The sequence below is a fragment of the Lissotriton helveticus genome, chromosome 1_1 (assembly GCF_964261635.1).
Source record: "Lissotriton helveticus chromosome 1_1, aLisHel1.1, whole genome shotgun sequence".
NCBI classification, from domain to species: Eukaryota; Metazoa; Chordata; class Amphibia; order Caudata; family Salamandridae; genus Lissotriton; species Lissotriton helveticus.
In genome coordinates, this window is record NC_136057.1 from 423,928,455 (window position 1) to 423,950,602 (window position 22,148).

Genomic DNA, 22,148 nt, shown 5'->3' on the forward strand with positions numbered 1-22,148 from the left:
TTGTTCCTTGTTCCTTGTTTACATATCCCCCACCTTTTACAATATCAAAAACATGTGCGACTTTGTACTCTTATGTAACTCGCTGCTCCATATGTAATGATTGTGTAACTTCAAACTTACGTGTAACATGCCACTTCATATATAAAGAGTTTAAATTACTCTTTGTAATATCCAGTATAAAATTGCATAAAAACATAAATAGAGGCAACAATGTCAGATGCTTGCGTATGCATGCGTTTTACAAGGCATGGAATACCTTCATGTTTTCTAGTGAATCTACATCTGTAGGCATATTTTGACCTAGACGTGTGTGCATGACTGTTATTTTGTATGTTGCTGCATACGAATACTTGACTTTGATCAGCACGAGTTCTTGAAAAGTTGACGTGGCGTGCTTTGGGCTTCGATGGTGTAACTGTTTTTATTTAGATACACACCCTCGAGTCATGTTTGATATTAATATTTTTGTTGTACTTTCCTGTGTATCTTGGAAATAATTAGTTTGTATTAGATGGATTTATGAACTTATACAAACGTGTTTGAGGTTCAATAACTAGTCTTTTTTTTTTTTACACACACGACTAGTAAGGATAGATGTTTAATTCATAAATCAATCCCTATTTCTAACTCCCCTCAAATAACTGTTTTTCCAAGTGAATAATCTGCCGAAAATTGGTTTGAAGAAATCAACACATCATGTGCAAAATCATAAAAGTTGTGCCTGTTTGTTGTGCTAAGGAGCAGATCTATCTGTAGCGGTGAGTCATTCTGCAATGTTTAGCTAAAACTTCACGTTTGGAATATTATTTTCAGGTTTAATTTACTTTTCATTGGAAAAATGAAGATTAAACAAGGGGCACTGATACTTTTTGGTAGGGTTTTATTGGTTTATAAATGCTGGTACATTTCCATACATAGAAACTAGTTGACCGGTGGGAAGCAAATCTGACTTAGTCTAGCTTCCTATAGGGTGAAAATCATAATTTATTTACACAATGTAAGTTCTGCAAATTATGGAAAATTACATCATTCTGATTATGTATGGATTTTGAAATTCCTACATGCACTGCTTATGACCTCACATTACATAACTCATGATATGTTATATGACATCATTGATAGCATCAGAAATGACATCATTAATAACATCGCTCTTCCTGACGAGTGTGCAAGTTATAGTTACTTCAGTTAATCATAACTGGTGAATTTCAGTGATTTCGTTTTTTTTAGTATTGCTTTATACATTTATGTAAAACAAAGTGGTCCACCTTCACATAACCATAATTATTGAATATTCAATATTCAGTGAGTAATCTGTATGTACGCAAACCGCTTTATCTGAAAACACACATCTATATAAAAAAAACTATGAAAATAAACCAAAAGTTAAACCTTTGTTATAGTTAGATAGTTGTTTGTAGCTAAAGAATAGATATAGTTATATAAATGTAAAAGTGTTGAGTAAATGATAAATGTAAGCTATAACTGAAGAATTTCTAGTAAGTTTGATTTGTATAGAAAGAATAATTACGTTTTTCCTAATTTTAACAAAGGTATAATCTTTGTTTTTTTCATTGAATTCCAATGTTTTTTTTATTTTGCATAAAATTGATGACATCTTAGAGTTTACTGTCTTTGAGTGGAGTGTTAAGTGGAGTGCGGCACAGTTCAATAGAGGAGAGTGTCATAAAGTGTGCAGTTGTAGAGTATAGGTGAGCTTTGTGGAGTAGCAGAGTAAAGTGGACTTAGAGCACTGTACAGTGTAGTGTTGTATAGTTGAGTGGTACAGAATGTGGTGTAGTTGAGTGTTGTACAGTGAAGTGGAGTGGCATAGAGTAGCTGGCGAGGAATGCGCATGCGCAGGCTCCCGCGCATGCGCAGTTTCCAGATGAAGGATGCGGCCGCAATAAGGTAAGTTTTATTTAAGTTTAATTTGAGGCTTTTAAATATAATTTAATAAGGCGGGAGGCCTGCGGGCGGGCGGCGCGTAATGGAAATATGCACGGAGATTGGTTCAATCTCCGTGCCTCTCTGCGAAAGTCCCTTACGCAACTTCCGCCCACCCCTACAAAAGACTCGCTCTCTAGCTCGGCATGGATGGCAATTTGCTAGTCATTTGAGATTATAGAAAATGTCATGTGTGATGTTATGGGAGGTCATAAGAAGTGCATGGCATGGATGCATGTTATGGTTAGCGCTACAAACTATAACTGGTGAATTTCTATTTAGTTTTTTTCTTCAAATTGTTAATGTTGTCACTGTCAAATTCGCCTATTTATAAAGTTACTTTAATCTGTTTTTTCAGTAAATTTCTAGGTTTTTTTTGTAACGTAAAGTAATATTTAATTACCATATGTATATGCAGTCCCCCCTCGTGCACGGCCTTCAGCCATGTGCAGCGTGGGGTTGACTGTAGGGCCAGGCATGAGGGCCGGCCCTGCATCCAACACCCATTATAGCCAAACCCATGCTGCACATCGCCTTCAGCCATGTGGAGTGGAAGGTTGGTCATGTGGCCGTTTTTAAAATGTATTTATTTAATTAAAGGGACGGGGGTCCCACATGGATGCTCACCCCAGACCGACTTTGGCTCCGAGGCTCCCATCTCCCGGTGCAATCTTTATGAGGAGGAGGCACACTGTCCCCTTCCCCTAGCCAATTTCAGCCTTGGCGACCCCATTCCCTGGGGCCAGCCACAATTGTTTTGGGGAGGGGGCATGTAGCCTGCCCTCCCCAGACTGATTTCAGCCCCGGGGACCCCATCCCAAGGTACTGGTGCAATTTTAAAGGGGGCACCCTGCCCCCCCTTGTTGGGCCAATTTCAGCCCCGGGAGCCATCTCGTGGGGCCAGGCATCATTCTGAAGGGGGGAGAGCGGAACGCTGCCTCCAATCCTGGGCCAGTTTTGGCCCTGGGTACACCATCTTTTGGGGACCGGCAGTATGTTAAAGGGGGCATGCAGCCACCCACCTGGGCCAATTTTGTCCCCGGGGACCCCACGGCGGCATTGACCAAGAGAGGCAAAACACACCAAGGGTAAAAAATGAGAAAAAAGACTGACAACCTGTCACAAAGAAAGAAAACAGGAGCCTGCAAAAATGAACTAAAAGGGCAGTGTGTGTCTGGTAGTGTGTTAAGGATGCTTGAGGGGTATTCAAGACTATGCATTTGGTGCACCTAAATTTAATCACGCTGGCTATGGGCTTCTGAACAAAGCTGTGGTCACCGGCAATTATTATTTTACAATGTTAGCACTAGCAGGAGCAGCCGCTCATACTGTTAAGTGGTGGGGCGGGGGTACACAAAAAAGACATTTACAAAATATATAAAATTTCACATACCTGCTCTAATGGCCGCCTTCCTCTGATCCCCACATCCTTGTCAGGAGCCTGGTGTACACTGTGCAGGCTCCCAGCTCCTAATCCCAGCACTGCTCACATGCTGGGAAGGCCTTCTGTGCGATGATAATTATCTGTTTTTAAAGACTGACAACCCACGATTACCATGCCTATACCTCTTAACTAAGGTACATAAACATCCAACCAAACCACCAGAGAGGCCTATTGTATCTTCCAAAGGGGTCTGTTGGAAAATACTTACATTTTTCTAGATCACTTTTTGGCACCCTTTATCAGTCTCGGATCATATTGCAAAGACAGCACTGATTTTTTAAAAAGAATTCCTGACATTAAGTGGGTACAAAGTTTCTGATGATATCCTTAGATATTTGTTCTTTATATACATGTATCAATCAAAGGAAAGGAATAGAGGCTTGAATGTATTTTTTCTAAAGTAGACCAATTACCATGTTAGACCACACAAATTTGCTTGAGCAAATGATGCTATATTGATTGCAGGAGATTATCTTTGTGCTTGATAAAACTTTGCATCAGCAATGATCAGGAACTGTTATGGGCACCTGTTTCACCCCCAGCCTGGCTAGCTTGTTCCTGAGCTGGTGGGAGAATCAGGTGGTATGAGTAGAATCCAATGAAAAATATACAGACCATGTACCCTTATGGATAAGGTATATTGAAAAACGTTTTCTTATTTCCAATGGAGAAAAAGTTTTGGAATTTGAGACTCTATCCTGTAACAATTTAAATTTGAGCTTCACCCACAAAATCAGCGAGCAATCCTGTGAATTTCTAGTCGTTGCCAATACTGTTTAGAATAACAAGTTGGTCACTAGTCTTTTTAGAAAGGAAACAGCTGGAACCAGTACGACTTAATGCACAAAGTCATCTCCCCACCTCAATCATCAACAGCATTCCATATGAAAAATTGCTGCGAGCTCGCAGAAATTGCAGCTCGGAGGAGAGTTTCAGCAAAGAGCAAAACCACATGATGCAAAGATTTAAAAAGAGAGGGCATTCTGACAAAATTCTTTCTCAAGCTAGGAACAAGTTAACTAGACCATGTCCTGTTTAAAGGTAGGCAGAATTTTGTGAAGAAAGAATCTAAGGGCATTCCTAGGATGATAACTACTTTCAATGGAGGATCAAATAAATTCAAGACAATCTTGAAAAAACATTAGGGTCTTATTCAAGCTGACCCTGTGATTGGAAATAGCATAGGAATTGCCCCTATGGTTACTTGCAGAATATCAAGCTCGATTAAGGACAAACTAGTACACAGTTTTGAGACCACGGAGCCCCCCACAACTTGGTTATGAGCATGGGAGGGATTCTATAAATGTAACTCATGTAAAGCATGTAAAACAGTTACAATTGTAGAAGCAAGAAGACACAAGATGGAAAGGCTGACAGATAGGTACGTTTATTACTTGCTCTACCGAATTTGTAATTTACATGTATCTTGGAGCCCCAAAGGGCCATAACTAATCTGGGTTTCAGTTACGTTGTAGATAGACATTTTTACAACACACACAACAGTGACAACAAACTCCTCAAATTATTTGGAGTAGATGGCATAATGAAACTGATATGGGGAGGAGATAGGGGAAAACAGATCTGCATTCTTGATTCACGTTACATAATTAATTTACATACCAGGATGCCTTTTAGCATGAACAGGGAGGAGGAATTGGCTACACACATTGGAGTATAATTCTCTCTGATTACCTAGTATTAACAACAATGCTATTAGCTTTTAATGAGATTAATAATTTTATTTTGTATTGTTTTTTCTTGCAAATAATTTGTTTGAGAATATTGAATACACACCACAACTCATTATGATCGACAAATGGTCATTTAGGGGCACTTGCCCAATATTTGGACAAGTTATTTGGGCACTTGCCCGATATTCGAAATACAGTAATCTTTCCATGAAGAATTACTATCCATGATCTCTATTGGGACATTTTTTCGAGATTAGATACATGAATTTCGCAATATTTTGTATAGGGATTCTATATATATGAAAAATAGGGATGATGAACCCTATTTTCAATAGAGCTATACATGGATAGACTAATATGAATAATTTTGGGATACTGTCCAATTTGTGGTTATGATTTTGTCCCTTAATGCACTTTATAGATTAAAAAACATGAATTTGTTGGCTACACATGATCCCACCGATTACGACTAAATGAATGACATACACGCTGTAAATATCACTCAAGGAGACAAAATGTAGTCTTTTTGCTATGTCCATTGTTGAAAGAGAAAGTAATTGTATAAAAATAATGCAATTTAGTGACTATATTTTTGTATTTACAGTAATCATTTTAATTATGATTAGACAATTGTATAGACAAAAATATGTACTAGGAAATATTTAATGTTTTTTTTATATCCATGGAGACATTTCTTCTACGTTCATGATGACATCTTGTGTATTTATTGGGTACGTTGGGTTTGACGTGCTAACTTGACAAAGGCAGTTCTGGCCGAAACGCGTTGGTTTTGCACAAATAAACACTTGTGGATGGAATCGGTGTGCCGCTTTCCTTGGAGTTTGGATGGATTCTCAGTATGTATGTGTGTGTGTGTATATATATATATATATATATATATATATATATATATATATATATATATATATATATATGAGGTACGTGGTACTCCCAAGTCGAAGTATTCAGCAACGGCAGTCACTGTCGAACAGAAAACAGGAGCAGCGAGACCCAGGAAAAGTGCAAATATTTTTATTGAGTGCTAGCCCAGCACCAGTCCGCCATGACGCGTTTCGGCTAGAGATAGCCTTGATCACATGACAAGCGTCAAGAGGGCTGATCACCTATTTAAAGTGCAAAGTGCCATCACGTGTTATGGAAACAAAGAAAATACTGTCATGGTTTCCAATGCGATTAGAGTATTGCATAACGACATGAATGTCCAAATTAACACATGTATATATACCCAAATAGTTATTGCAGGTAATAAGCAATATCTGGTATGCATGGTTATCATTCATCTACAAAACCAACTATATACTTCTGGCATCTATTTACAAGAGTCAACATGGCAACGGCTATATCTAACTTTTAAAATGATAAAAAAGCTAAAAGCCAATAAATAGTCATACATATATTTAAAATATAACCATTAAAATCACCAAAACTCTGTATAAAACAAAATAGAAATTAAGGTTCCGTTTATCATGAACTCCTAATTTAATGCAATAGTGCCCCAGTGGGCTAATGATCCTGCAGGCCTATGTTGAGTATTGTACATGTGCAAAATACGCAATTTACTTAAAACACAGTGATGGTATGAAGTGCTCCCACTGTTAGTGCTATAATTGAATGGTGAATTAAAAAATAATGGTCATGGAGATGAACAGGGAAATAGTTAATACTCATCAAAACAGTTTCATATATTGAGTCACATCGCAGTTGTAAAGTTTAAAACTTCATATACACAAACGCTCTAAGTGGACATAAAATAGATGCACATAACCATGTCGATGGCATTGAATGGACATTAAGATCTAGAGATAGGTGTGGCAATCCTCCCCAGTGTTAAGACCCTGCGGTGCCTTGGTGTCTAATAGGATTATGTACCGGGTCTCCAATTTCCGCAAAAGAGACTCCCGATCACCACCTCTCCGTTGGGGAGGAACACAATCTATCGCAAAGTATTTCAGTAGGGAAGCGTCCTTTCCATGTTTACTTTCAAAATGCCTGGCTACCGGGTACGTAGCATCTGCATGAGTAATTGCTCGCAGATGTTGTAGTATCCGCTTGTGTACCTGCGGTCGGGTACTTCCCACATACCTCAGCCCGCAAGGGCATTCCAGGACGTAAACAACATACTCTGATTTACAGTTTAGTTTCTGTTTGATTTTGATTGGAAAGGGAGAAAGAGGAGTCATCACCTCTGTTTTACTAATGCCATGTTTGCATGCTTTGCAACTCGAGCATCTCAGAAAACCTTTACTGCCACTGAGCCATGAGGCTGGAGCTACCTCGGGGCTGCTGGACACAAGACTGTCCTGCATAGTCCGGGCCTTGCGGTAGGTTATGCTAGGCTGAGGGCACAATTGAGAACCTATAATTGGGTCACTGGAGACCAGGAACCAATTGTCCTTGACTATTTTAAAAATGCTTTTATGTTGACTGTTGTAAGTCATTATTAGTCTTGTCTCCTCACCAGCCCTATCAGTTGGAATTTTGGGTCGGACACTTCCTGAGCCCAGGAGTGTGGTTCTATCTATCTTGTTGGCCCTGACCATTGCACTGTCAATAGTTGCTAGTTTGTAGCCTCGTTGCAAAAACCGTCCTTTACAGAGGGATTGTGCCATCCGGCAGTCCTGTTCATTGCTGCAGATTCTCCGAATTCGCAGCATCTCCCCAAAAGGGATGCTGCGGATCAGATGTGCAGGATGTTGGCTCTCTGCGTGCAGCAATGTATTCCCTGCTGTAGGTTTACGATGTAGTTTGGTATGAAGTTTTCCTGCCTGTACATACACCTCAACATCTAAGAAGACAATAGATGACTTGCTAAGGGTACTGGTGAAGTGAATGTTAAGGTTGTTGGTATTCAATAACTCTATGAAGTGAACAGCCTCATCTTCAGTACCGTCCCATACTATAAGTAGGTCATCTATGTACCTTAACCAAAGCTTGACCTTAGTGTTCATGATGGCAGCATGTTGTTTCATCAGGACCTGCTCCTCCCAGTACCCCATGTGAAGACAGGCGTAACTGGGAGAGAAGCAGGCCCCCATTGCCACTCCCCGGGTCTGCAAAAAAAGTTGATTAGCGAATAAAAATATATTATTCTCAAGACAAATTGTGATCATATCATAGACCATTTTAGAATGTTCATGGAAACCAATGTCTCTCTTGTCGAGAAAATGCTGTGTGGCCTTTAAACCGTCAGTGTGGACGATACTGGTGTATAGCGAGGTCACATCCATGGATACCATAACATAATTAGGGCTCCATGTAAAGTCTTGTAGTTTTCTCAACAGATCACTGGTATCTAAAATGAAAGAAGGTAGGCCTCTCACAAAGTCCTGTAGGAAAAAGTCGATGTACCTGCTCATATTCTCTAACAGGCTATTGCGAGCAGATATAATAGGCCTGCCAGGGGGTTGATGCAAGTTTTTGTGTACCTTGGGGATAAAATAGATGACTGGCATCACCGGATAATCCTTTTTGAGGAATTTATATTCGTCCATCGAGATCAAGCCCTTGCTTCTCCAAGCAGATAACTTCAAATAGATTGCATTTCTTGTTTGCATAGCGTCCTGCACAGAGATACGTCTATAGCAATCCCTGTCGTTCAGTTGTTTGTAGGCTTCCTCAAGGTACATTTTACGTGGCCACAATACCACGTTACCCCCTTTATCTGATTGTCGGATCACTAAATTCTTGTTGTCTCTCAACTTTTTGATTAAAGTGTGATATTCTCTGTATATATATACATACATATATATATACATACATATACAAATGAAAAATCCCCACTGCTCTCCTTCACAGGAAACGGGCGGGGACACGGACTCCACTTAGTGCTGCTAGAATTAATTTATTAGAGATAGAATGGCAGGATGATGCGTTTCGCCCACCTCACTGGGCTTGTTCACATGTATTACCTACTGGTGGTCGCCAGTAGGTAGTTCTAGTTAGGACCAAGTTTCCATAGGAAGAGCATTTTTTGTTTTGCTTATAACTTTGGCGTCGTTTGATGAATCTTCATGAATTTTCAAAACAAATTCTTTGTTCTTATCAGCTCCTATGTTGTAAGTTTGGGGGTGATTGGCCAAGAGGGGGCCGAGATAAAAGGGGGGACCCAAAATGTGTTTTCTCCATGTTAATTCCCATAGGAAACTTTAGACAAGGCTACAGGTCGAATGGGTGAACGGAATTACCCCAAATTTGGCAGGAAGAAGGATATTGGTCTAGAAAGCACGCTTTTGTTTATTTGGTGTAAATTTGTTCAGTAGTTTTGGAGAAAAATCAAAATTTACAGATATCGATATTTGGGAATTCTGCCATCTGATTGACTGAGGCGTTACGAGCACAAGCTTGCTGCATATTGTTTGCGAGTGCTGCGAGTGGTTGCAACTAGGAAGTGTTGGCCGCCATTTTGTAATTACGTTGAAGCGAGTAAGGGTAAAAAAGGGCGAAAAAAGTGGGAAAGGCAGGCAGGAGCACTGTAACCTCTGTGGGGGAGTGCGAAGCGAAGTAGTCACTCCTACCGGTCTGAAAGTGCGTTGTTGCTCAGAGTGATGTGGTGCTGAGATGATATGCTGCTACACTCTGGTATGAAACCGAGAGCCTAAACCGTGAGCTCATTACTGTAAAGTGATGTGCTCTGGTGTTTGTAGCATACGTGTGCAAGTAGTGTTATTAGGCATTTATACCATACAGCAGAGGTCTTCAAACTTTTTTAGGTTGAGCCCCCCCCAGCTAAATTTTTTTTTAGATGTTGGGCCCCCCCACCACCTGACAGAAATTTCAGGAATCTGGTACACTACATGATCGACTGCCACGCGCATATTACGGGCCATATTCGGCAAATAATGTTCAACACAATAAGAGTGTTTAGTAAACTGCAGGTTTGTGAGTGGGTGTTGTGAAATGACAGAGGCGTATTACACAGCTCAGAACATAATTTTCCAAGATAAAATGTGCACAAATTCTTTTTACTAGGATGCTTTGTTTTACACAGGACATAGATTAATAATAACACCACCAACATGAATGTGACGGGTGTGCCGGTGTTTAGCCACATTTAGACTCTCAATCTGTGGGTGGATTTATGCTACTGCCATCCCCAGGTTGTGCTCCACATCCAGTCTTGAACGGTACTTAGTCTTTTATACCGCAGGTGCTGAGAACCCAATCTCACAAACTCCTTAATAAATAAATACATTGTAAAATGTAAAGCACCATGCATAAGTGAACTGAAGGGAGGATTGCTGTGATGAACCCACTATAGGGAACACATTATGGGTGTTTCATTAAGTGGAACTTAAAATATGGAACCTGACTTTGCTTATGGGGACTTTGCATTCAAGTAGCAGTTGGATGTCACACAAAATGTCATATGCGTGATGTATATATCCCACACATGAGCACACATAGAATACAGAATAGTAGCACATAGGCAAGGGAGTAGCCAAACAATTTAAATACCTCCCATTCTGAACTACAGCTCTTATGGCGCCAAGAAAGCAAAGTAAGTCATTACAACCTTCCCCATTTATCATGTACATTTTGTCATCTATTAACTCTTTCACCATTCATTCTGTCCTTCCATCTGTGTCCCATCCGTATCCAAACCTTTTCAACCGTGTGCAAACCTATCCATCATCTATCCTTCCATCCATCATTTCACTCATCCATCCCTCCATCCACCCTTTCACTCATCCATCCATCATCCATCCATCCTTTCACCCAATCCATCCTTTCACTAATCCATCCACTCTTCCACCCATCCATCCATTCACTCATCCATCCAACCATTTACCCTTTCACCCAAGCTATCCTTTCACTCATCCATCCACTCTTCCACCCATCCATCCATTCTTCCACCCACTCACTCATCCATCCAACAATTTACCCTTTCACCCATCCAGCTATCCTTTCACTTACTCATCCATCCACCCAGTCACTCATCCATCCACCCATTCAACCTTTCACTCATCCATCCACCCATCCATCCTTCCTACTCTCCACCATCCCTTTCACTCATGTATGCATTCTTTGACTCATCCATCTTTATGTTCTTCTTTTCACTCATCCATGCACACATTTGCCCATCCATTCTGCCTATCATTCATCCATGTTTTCACTCTTCCATCTATCCATCCTCCCTTTCTCTCTCATTCCCCTTTCACATAGCCACCCATCCTTCTATCCACCCTTCACCCATCCACCCACTCATCCATTTACTCATCAATCCACCCTTTCACTCTTCTATCCATCCCTTTGTTCATCTACCCTCCTCAATCACTCATCCATCCTTACATCCACCCTTTCATCCACCCTTTCCCTCATCCATCCATCTATCTATTCATTCATTCACCTCCAGGGTCGTCGGCTCATTGAACGGTCATCCGACCCGTGGTAGGATTTATATTTTTAGATATTGCACTTCCTCTGCCTCTTCACTACACTCCGGTTGCTGTACTACACATGTGTAAGTAGTGTTAGTATGCGTTTATACTAACCAATGCAGCATGGTCCTACAGAGCGCGACCTCCCAGGCGCAGCTCATACAATGTCCCAGGGTGTGCATCCGCAGGACATTTATGTTTGATATTACAGAGCGGGTGCATGTCTTCTACCCTGTAATAGCACATCCTTGTTTGACTAGGTGAAGCGAGAGGAGGAAAACCTTGTATCGCTTTTATAACGCGGATCCGGATTGTAAAAATGTAGAAAAAAAGAAGTGGGGTCTCACCCGTTCATTTGAATGAGGCCCCTGGTGGGTATTGTTTTGTGGCCAATCCTATTATTATTTTGCAGGGTCTCTGTAGGACTGGGGATCTTAATGTCACATGTAAATTAGGCGCCGCAGGGCACAGACGTTTCGCAGCCTAGGGCATCGCCACCTTCCCAGGTATTGTTTACTAATTGTTCAGGGGGCTTTGAGGCCAACTGAAGTCAGGGGATTGCCACCCTCCTGGGCTTTACGTAAATATGCAGGGTGGGCCTCGGCAGTCCCTGAAGCCTCAGTGGTCCTAGGCAGTGCCTTATTGGTTCTGTAATCACACAGGCAGTACTCGTGGTGTTATAAAATGATAAACGCATAGAACCCTTGCAGTTGTAGAATTACGCAGGCTTCATTTATGTAATAGTCTGTTGGTTTATATTTGGTAGGTACACCGCAAAATTACAAATGTTTTCCCTCATAACCTCCTATAAACATACGATTGTCACAATAAACTACAGACAAGTGTCAGAAAAAGACCTGTACACTCACTTATATATTGGAAAAAAATAACCTTTATTTAAACAACACAAATAAATGGAAACGCAAGTTTAATAGAACAAACAACAGTATAACATGAAATACGTGGGTGGGACTCCTCTGGAAGCAGTGTATAAAACCTGCTAGACAAAAATGAAACATAAGTATGTGTGTTATGTGGAAGAGGAAAAGAAAGGTAGTCCAAAAGAAAGGAAGATAGTGAGAATGGGAGGGAGTGGAAGGGAGAAGGGGATGGAGAGTCAAAAGAACAGAGGGAGGAGGTGACAGAGTGTCGGCCTACTGTACCTCAGTGTTTACCTCCCGTCACCAGTTTGTCTAGGACGCTGGGGTCCGCAAGAAACAGTGTGGTCCAGCAAGTCCCTAAAATTGAAACATATGAATGAGGCCAGAGATTACATTATTAGCTATGGGAACATCACTTGCCTGTACCTGTGCACCCATGGGGCTGCACCCCAGCACCTTCCCCCGCACTGTGCTCAATTATAGGTCCTGCGCACCGAGGCATCACTACTCACCTGCAACCATCAGTGTGTCCAACGACGTGCCGGTGTAAGGTCCGAGTCCGGGGTACTTTTGTAGGGTGGGAGAGCAGGTCTTTGGTTGTGGACGGTGTATTGATACCACGATGGAAGGCGTCAGAATGCCCAGGGCATCATTATGGGGTGAGCATCTGCTCCGCCCATTTTGGGTCAATTAATTCAGTGTCTGAAAAGGGAGAAATAATTTGGTGCTGGAAATGTGTGGAGGTAAAAGAAGGTTTATTTCAAGCTTAATAGAAAACACCAGTTGAGTGCATCCTTCATTTTTGAAGTACTATCTACCAACTATTAGTGGTAATCATGGTTCAAAGAGGAGTTGGAGTGCACGAGAATACACAAGGTTAAATAATATGTTATTTTTGAAAAAACAAGCCCGCAAAGCTGTTTTTCACTCGCAAGTATAAAAGGGCTGCCTCAGCGCGCACGCGCTTACCTAGCGATTCCTGAGGCGGAAAGCCGGGAATTTTTTTAAAACAAGCACGCAAATCTTTTCTTTCTTTCTTGTACCACGTTCTTAGGGCTCTAGGGGCCATACCTACCCATACCCACGCACCGCTCTCAGCTGATTAGGAGCTGACCGGTGAAGGGATTCGGCAATAGTGAAGACTTCCATCTTGGGGGGGAATTCGGCTCGCCCACTAGTTGTCTCCCCTTCTTAAACATAAAATGATCAACCTGACTTTTGCGCGCAGCAGACGCGCGCAGCGGGTGCGCCGCTGGCACGCCAAAGGCAAGCCCGTCTGCTGCTGCCCAAATTAAGACCACTGTGCGGACCTTGGACCGCCTAAGGTATTCCTCTAAAACCTTGTATAATATTAGAACTACAGGGCTCAGTAACTCTCTATTATACACTTGTTGCTCAGCCGAATTCCCCATGGCTCCGGAAGGCGCGGTAGCCTGTAGGTCTTGTCGTTTTCAATGTAATTTGGATTTCGACAGTCGACCTGACCCACAAATGAAGTCGGATGACGTTTCCCCCAGCCCAAAATACATCCTTTGTAATGTGCGGTCCCTAGCCAAACACCCCATTGAAATTTGGGATATGATCTCCTCTCATTCCCCAGAGATCTGTTTCTTTACAGAAACTTGGCTTACTCCAGCCAACCATCCATCCATTCATCTGGCAATCCCGGTGGGTTATACATTTATTGATCTGGACAGAATAGGTAAAACAGGAGGTGGCATTGCTATAGCTTTCAAGGACCATCTGAAAGTTCAATGGACCTCTACCCTCGGTAACGATAGATTGGAACTAGGCATCTTCAAAATTTAAATATCTCCATCAGAGAGCTGGAATGGAGCTTTATTGTACCGACCGCCTGGTCAGAGAGCACATTTTTCCACCTACCTGATAGAACAAATAGCTACTCAGGTTCTCGCCTCCTCCAAATGTATTCTATTGGGAGATTTCAATTTCCACGGCAAGGATCTTGATAACCCAGAAGTCAGCCAGCTCGCAAACAGCCTTAGCGTAATAGGCCTTTCACAAAGAGGGCAGGTTCCCACTCATTGCGCTGGCCACGCCCTTGATTTAATTTTTACTAATATGGACCATATTAGTAATTTACCCTTATGCCCTTTAACGTGGACTGACCATTTTATGGTCATGTTCACTTATCAACCTCCAGTTGTCCAGTCCTTTTTTCAGAATAGAGAATGGAAACAGAAGGTGCTGTGTAGGTCTTGGAACAAATTAACCATGGGGTCTTTTAATGAAGCCTTCCATCCCCACGCACCGGAGGGTGAATTGGATGTTACCCTTGACGCATCTAAGCTGTTGGAAGGTTTCAACTCAGATCTAGGGGTTTCCTTTGATCTCACTATCCCCCAAAACCTACACGGCACTGTTCAGCCACGCCATTCTGCACCTTGGTTTACACCCGAACTAAAAATTGAGAAATCAAAATGTAAGGCCCTGGAGCGACGATGGAAAAATTGTAAAGATCCATTGGAGCGACAGACATACAAAAGAGCCCTGTTGGGCTATCATAAGAGCATTAAAGTGGCCAGATGTATCTATATCAAGGGCCAAATTGACCAGGCTAGCAACTCAGCCAAAGCCCTTTTTAGGGCTCGGGCGGAGCTCCGAGATCCTAATGTAACAGAAAAAAAAAAAAAGAGTCTTTAGGGCCTCGGGAAAGACACATTCCTTAGTTTTTTCTTATCTGAATGTTTTAACATAGTGAAAGATTTTGTTTCACCTCTAGCCTGCAGGCAAATCCCGGATGAATCGCAAGAACTCTGCGACGCTTTAGCAATCTATTTTCAGGAAAAAATCTTGACAATCTATGTGAACTTTCCCAATAGAGAACCCCTTAATCTGGCCCTTTCAACTGGTCAAGAAGAATCTGAAATTCCAGTAACTAACATCTTCGATCAGTTCGGACCTACCACCTAAAAAGAATTCTCCAACCTATTATCACTATCAAAATCGGGTTCGTCGGGTGACATGTGCCCCCATAAAATCATGGCCCTTAAACCCTCTAGCTGGGCCCCAGAAATTCTTAACATTTTTAACAGTTCGATCCAATCTGGCATCATCCCCACTGATTGGAAAGAGGCATATGTTAGGCCAATAGAAAAAATCTACAGCTGACCCCCGAACGCTTAGTAACTATCGGCCTATATATCTTCTACCTCTGCTGGCCAAACAACTAGAAACCATTATAAATAGGCAATTGAGCGCATTTTTAGAATCTAACAAAATTTTAGACCCATCCCAGTCAGGATTCCGCCAATGCTTCAGCACTGAGACTGATCAATGGGGGAACCATCTTTGGTTCCACCAAGCTGCACAGCCCATCTGCAGTTTGAATCCAATGAATTAAATTCAACTTATTTTAAACTCGCTTCTCTCCATATTTTTCTCCAAATGTTTCTCATCCTTTTTAACTGTAATCTTCAATTCGTTTTATCCATACCATAGCGTCTACGAAGATATTAAACCAAACTCCAAGGCACAGGTAGGTTCCACATGTCATGATGTTTATTCAAACAACCCAATGCATTTCGGGATAACTAATCCCTTCATCAGGGGAATCTAAAACATAATATATACAACATGATTTTTAATCCATCATCATTTGCGTTATCTATATTACCAATCACCATACATTTTAATATTATTCCAAAAATGCATAGAAAAAGTGAACATTGCAAACAACTATACATGTTCCCATGATTAATTATCAGAGAATACCTAATCGTACTCCCAAATCCACCTCCACATTTAAACTGTTGTTCAGTATGCAGTATCGCCTATTTTCTAACCCTGGGCGAAGCACTACGCTTCGCTCGCGGAGTTTGCGAAGTTTTCGCAACTTCGCACTACGCGAGCTGCACGTAGCACAGTGCGAACATGCGTAGTGCAGCGTAGCGTAGTGCAGCGGTCATTTTTTGCTTGTTCGCGGTCCTGAACGTCATGTTCGCGACCGCGAGCAAGCAAATTGACATCCCAGCGAGATTCTCAATGCGAGGAGGTCAGGTTTCTCATTGTGAGTGGTTGCGCATGCTCGCGACCGCTCTCAATGAGAAACTACCTGTTCAAGTTGAGAAAGCTGGCGCTCGAGTAATAATCTACTCGAGCAGCAGAAAACTACAGCTCGCACTGTGCAAGATGCCGTTTTCAATGCTTGCACAGTGCCGGATGCTTGTCCGCACTGTGCAATCATTGAAAACGCATCCTGCACAGTGCGAACATGCTACTATGCAGCTCGCGTAGTGCTACGTGAAGTTCGCGAAGTGCACTTCGCGTAGCGCTACTTCGCGAACTACGTCCACCCTTTCCTCTTATATATCTTTCTCCTCTATTCAGTTAAGCAATATTATTTATTTATGAGTTTAACAGTAACCCTCATTACATTCACGCTTACCATAACATGTGTTTTTTTATCATTTCGAAAGTGCCAATTCCATAAAAAAATTATCCAGCAGTTGTACCATGTTCCTGTTTTTGGAAGCGTGCCGCAGCGCGAGTAGTGCATTTAAATGTAAACTACATCTTTCAGTGAAAGCCTGTTTTCTCATCTTCCCCACCCTTCCTTAATTGCCATCAGGTGATTCACTAACCTCTGCCATAAACTGAACTGCGGGCTAATCCAATGGCGATGTCTTTCTCCTTAGTGTGTACCTGAAACTACATATCCCAGCGTTCATTCTACTGCATCTTAAACGTGTGGTTAACAAAACCTTGCATTCTCGCTGAAATGCTTCGTCAGAACCCGTATACAAAAAACAGTATCACCCAATACTCCGCGTAAATGAATGCAATCTAATTATGTTGAATTAAGACACTAAGTCTCCACAGCAGTTTTTTTAATAGATGTTCCTTGTTTTATCTTTCTATCTTATGTTTCTTGACTGTCCGTGGACTCCGTATGCCCGTGATATTGTCTGAACAGGGAACACATTTCCTGTGCCAATCACCATCAGTTGCTCTATTTTATCTTCAGTTCATTTCATTTTTTCACATTTCAATGTCTTTAAACCATGTTCATCATGCTTATTACTCGTGGGTGCAAACTCAGCAATTGAGACGAAACAATTCATGAAATGACATTAGGGGTGGTGAGGTGCACACCTTCTTCTTTTTCTACTTTTTGTCCACATTTGAACTGATTACACTTTATTGGCGTGCAAACTATCGGCCTATATATCTTCTACCTCTACTGGCCAAACAACTAGAACCCATTATAAATAGGCAATTGAGCGCTTTTTTGGAATCTAACAACATTTTAGACCCATCCAAGTCGGGATTCCGGCCATGCTTCAGCACGGAGACGGCCATTCTTGCAGTAACTGACTCGCTTAGGCAAGTGCTAGATGCTGGGAGATCCATGGTTCTGATTTTGTTAGATCTCTCTGCAGCATTTGATACCATCTCTCATTCTATGCTTGCGGAGAGACTACACGCATTTGGGATTCGAGGATCAGCCTTGAAATGGCTACATTTTCTGTCCGATAGACGGCAAAGGATTATGCTGGGTCCGTATCTTTCACAGAAAACCCGCTTGGACAAGGGCGTCCCTCAGGGATCTTGCCTGAGTATGACATTATTTAATGTCTATATGGCACCCTTAGCAAAAATTATCGAAACCGTTTGGTTTCGATATAATCTCCTACACTGATGATACACAGTTGATGTTTTCACTGGGTATCGATCTCAAGGATGAGAAACATCGTTTTGCCGCAGGCATGCTTGCAGTAGCAAACTGGATGACAGAGAACTGCCTTCAATTGAATCCGAGCAAGACTGAAATTATGCTCATAGGCAAAGCCTCAACGATTAGGACACCTGATTGGTGGCCAGATAATCTGGGTACGGCCCCCATCCCGACCCAAGCAGTAAAAAATCTTGGAATAAAACTGGACCCTACATTGTCCATGAAGGATCATGTGGCAGGTATGTCTAGCTCCTGCTACTACAGTCTACGTCTCCTACGCAGGATACTCCCCTATCTGTCAACCGACTACCGGAGAACCTTGTTTCAAGCCATGGTGATGAGTCACCTAAATTATGGTATTGCATTGCTGGCGGAAATAGTAGAGGCATTGCAGGTAATTCAAAACTCCGCGGCTAGGAAGATTTTAAACCGCCCCCCCCCCCCCCCCAGGCTCCCCCTCCGCTCCTTTGCTGAGACGGCTACATTGGCTGCCTATTAAGAAGCGATCCTCTTTCAAGATCTGCTGTCTTACCTTTAATGGCGTGAATGGCAGAGGCCTTGTGTACCTTCAGAAGAAATGCTTGAAACAAGCCCCACTCTGTAACTGAAGGTCCAGCTCTTTGTCCCTCTTAAAAGTTCCTCGTATCCGTCTCACCCACACTGGTGGGAGATCCTTCTCGTACCTCTCTCCGCGGTACTGGAACCAGCTCCCTGTTGCCCTACGAAAATGCCCTACGTATGCCGCTTTTAGGAAACCATTGAAAACCTTCCTGTTTTAACTTCCTCTTAACGTACTGGCTTATTCTCCCCACCTCGCTAGGTTAGCGGCGAGATGCCTCCTGGTGAGTCGCGCGCTTTAGAAGTGCACATAACATAACATACCAACGTTCACATACAAAGGAAGAGAGCGCATGCTAGAAGCATAATGTGCAGTGGCGGAAGCCTGTGTGCATGTACACTTAGTAATGAGCTCACTAAAGTGCCCTAAAAGCCAATGCCAAATGTCTGTAGGGCAGCGCTGGCTCAGGCCGACAGTACGGTCCAGCAGGTCCTTAAAATGAGACAGACATGTGACTGAATGAGGTCAGAGATCACATAATTATGCATGGCAAGATTGCTTGTTCGCAACTGCGCACTCAGGCTGATGCACCCCACCACTCCCGCAGCACTGTGCTCAACAAGTGTCTGTAGGGCAGCGCTGCCCGCTAGCTCAGGCCTACAGTACGGTCCAGCAGGTCTTTAAAATGAGACAGAGATGTGACTGAATGAGGTCAGAGATCACATAATTACGCAGGGCAACTTCGCTTGTTCGCACCTGCGCACTCAGGCTGATGCAGCCCTCCCCTTCTGCAGCCCGTGCTCAATTGGAGCTACTGTGCACCCAGGCCCCACTGCTCACCTGCTGTCATTGTTGTTTGTGCAAACACTATGGGCAACAGTGTTCACAATTCAGTGTTGATTGCAGGATGGTGCAACATGACGGGCTGTAGGGTTCACAATTTAGAGCCGGTGTTCATTGCCACGATGGTGTATACCTCATCGATCCCTTTTTTTATTGCGCATTGTGATATGCGAGGTGGATGCGACCATATCACTTGAGGCAGTGTGGAAGAACTGGGACTCGTGGCGACGTCTTTATCCTATTTATACGTACGCAAAGTGGTTTGGGCATGTGAACGCCAGGCCAGCGTAGGGGTGTGAATAATTGTTCCAGGGATCTGGGCGTTGTTCAGTACCTGGCTGGCCAGGAAGTGTACTTATGTGCGTTTCTTTTGCAGTTTTGACGTCACAGAACGCGTAATTTACGTTAATGTAGCATGTATCAGGAGGGCGGCAACTATTGCTAATGAGATGCTGTTCGAAAAGATTGAATGGCAAACATTGCATGTCGTTGTCAAGATTGTGGATATGCGAAGACACGCATGTCAATGGTGTGCGGTATTATTTAAAGTGTTGCTATCGCGAAGCGTACACATGTGAATGTGCTCGGATGGAGGGAGGCTCAGCAGTGAGGCTACGTCATACACAGTGATAACGCTCATTACAGTCAAGCAATGAATGTCAAACGTGAATCTGAAAGTCTCACATGTAACACACTCCTATATTGGTAAAAGCCAGATAACAGAGCCTACAGCAATACAAATTTACACATTACTGTTTACTGTTTGTCACATGTGATCTGGGATGTGCACTCTACCCGTGGTTGATGACACTTCTTAAGGCCACCAATACCCAGGCCGAAAGGTAGCACAATAATGTGCACACACACACACACCAAGGGCACTGTGTAACACACATTTGTTTTTTGATGTAACGTTTGAGATGCATGGGCATCACACATGGAAGGCTAATGTACAGACCATGAATATTGATCCAGATGATTGTTGCATTTTGTGTGTAGTATAAGATATGTGTATCCAGCAAAAAAGCTGTTTAAGCAGAAGAGGTGGCTCGTCAAACGCTGTAGAGAGAATGATTAAAATGGGTGGGGTCGTCCAACTGTTACAATGGGAAATGTTATGAAGCAATCAAATGCTTTTTTTTAAGGTCACATGGCAATCACGCACTGAGCGTGCAAGGAGGCCGCACCCGACGCGATTTTGAGAAAATATATTTATCGTAATATAAGCTTTACAGTTAGAAATATATAAATGTTAAAATATTTTAGATTATCGCTTGCTCTCATATACAAAAAAAAGAGAGAATGGCGCACCCGGCACGACAGCATACGTCTGTGACGTAACATAGGGCCTGGTGGCGTGCACCCTTCGCATACGCAACGCGCAGCGGGCGCGACCCCATACATACATGAAGTAACGCGTGGCTTGGTACTGCGTACCCGTCGGATACCAAAGTAGCAGCTGGGGTGACTTCATGCGTATATGATGTTACGCGGGATGCGGTGCCACGAACCCGTCGGATACGAAATGCGCATAATTTACGAGTTGAGCAATATGGTGGATCGGATTCACGTGGTGATGGAGCTTGGTACGCTACTGGTATGGGAGTGTAGTTTTCTCAACAAAAAAAAAGAGATGCATATCTTTTGGGGAAGATATAAAACATTACCTAATTTTTAAAGTTAAAAAAAGAAGTATCGTAGAGTTCCAAAATATAAAAAAAATATTAGAAAAAATATAGGGTTTAGAAACATTAAAATCTGAAATTAACATTTAAAAAAAGCTTTGAAATTTACTGAAAAACCATAGGTTTTACAGACGTTATTGTTAGGAATAAGCATTTAAAAAACCTTGGAAATTCACAAAAAAAACCAAAGGTTTCAGGGACGTCATAGTTAGTTGAACATTTGACTCATATAAAACCAGAGAAATTTGCCTGTTATAGTTAGTTGAGCTAACTATAACTCGCGCGCCCGCAATGCACTGGTGATGACGTCACATATTACATCACTCATGACATGGTCAGTGACGTAACTGATGATATCTCAAATGACATCACTGATGACATCATCCAGAGAATGTGTGTTTCTGGAAAGTTTAAATATTTTTGATATATATCTATGCCAAGGTGTATTGAAGAATGAGTAGATTTACAAGTGAATGAAGAGATTATTTAGTAGGTGCGTGAATGACTGTATAAATGAGTGATTGAACATGTCTTACTGAATGCATGAGTCAAATGTTCAACTAACTATAACGTCCCTGAAACCTATGTTTTTTTTAGTGAATATATAATATATACATTCTATTAAATCATTCAAACTTAGATTTCATGTGACCATCAAGGTGGACTTGCACATACCAGCAATCAACTGTGATCAAGTTTTGGCAAGGTAAAATTTTCAATACAATTTAAGCCGCATACTCTCCATGCTTTCAGTATTTTGGGCAATATGATTGGCTTTGGTCTGCGCCAGTCTATTTCTTTAGTCCATGGTTGCATTCTTAAGATACGACTCCCTTAAACGGTATGCAGCATTTAGAACGCAAGAATTACCACGGAATACCTTTACAACGCGGGCGTAACAACGAAAGTTGTTACCACGCATTGCACTGGGGGGCGCTCAAGGATAGTAAATGATTTAATTTACTATCCCAACACCTTCCCTACTATCCACGGGGACTGGTG

General features: G+C 42.1%; 1 protein-coding gene across 2 annotated transcripts in view; it reads left to right on the forward strand.

Moving 5' to 3' along the window:
- The window catches only part of LOC144810497 (uncharacterized), a 544,676-nt gene that overhangs the window by 520,757 nt on the left and 1,771 nt on the right, over positions 1 to 22,148 (forward strand). The window lies entirely within an intron of this gene.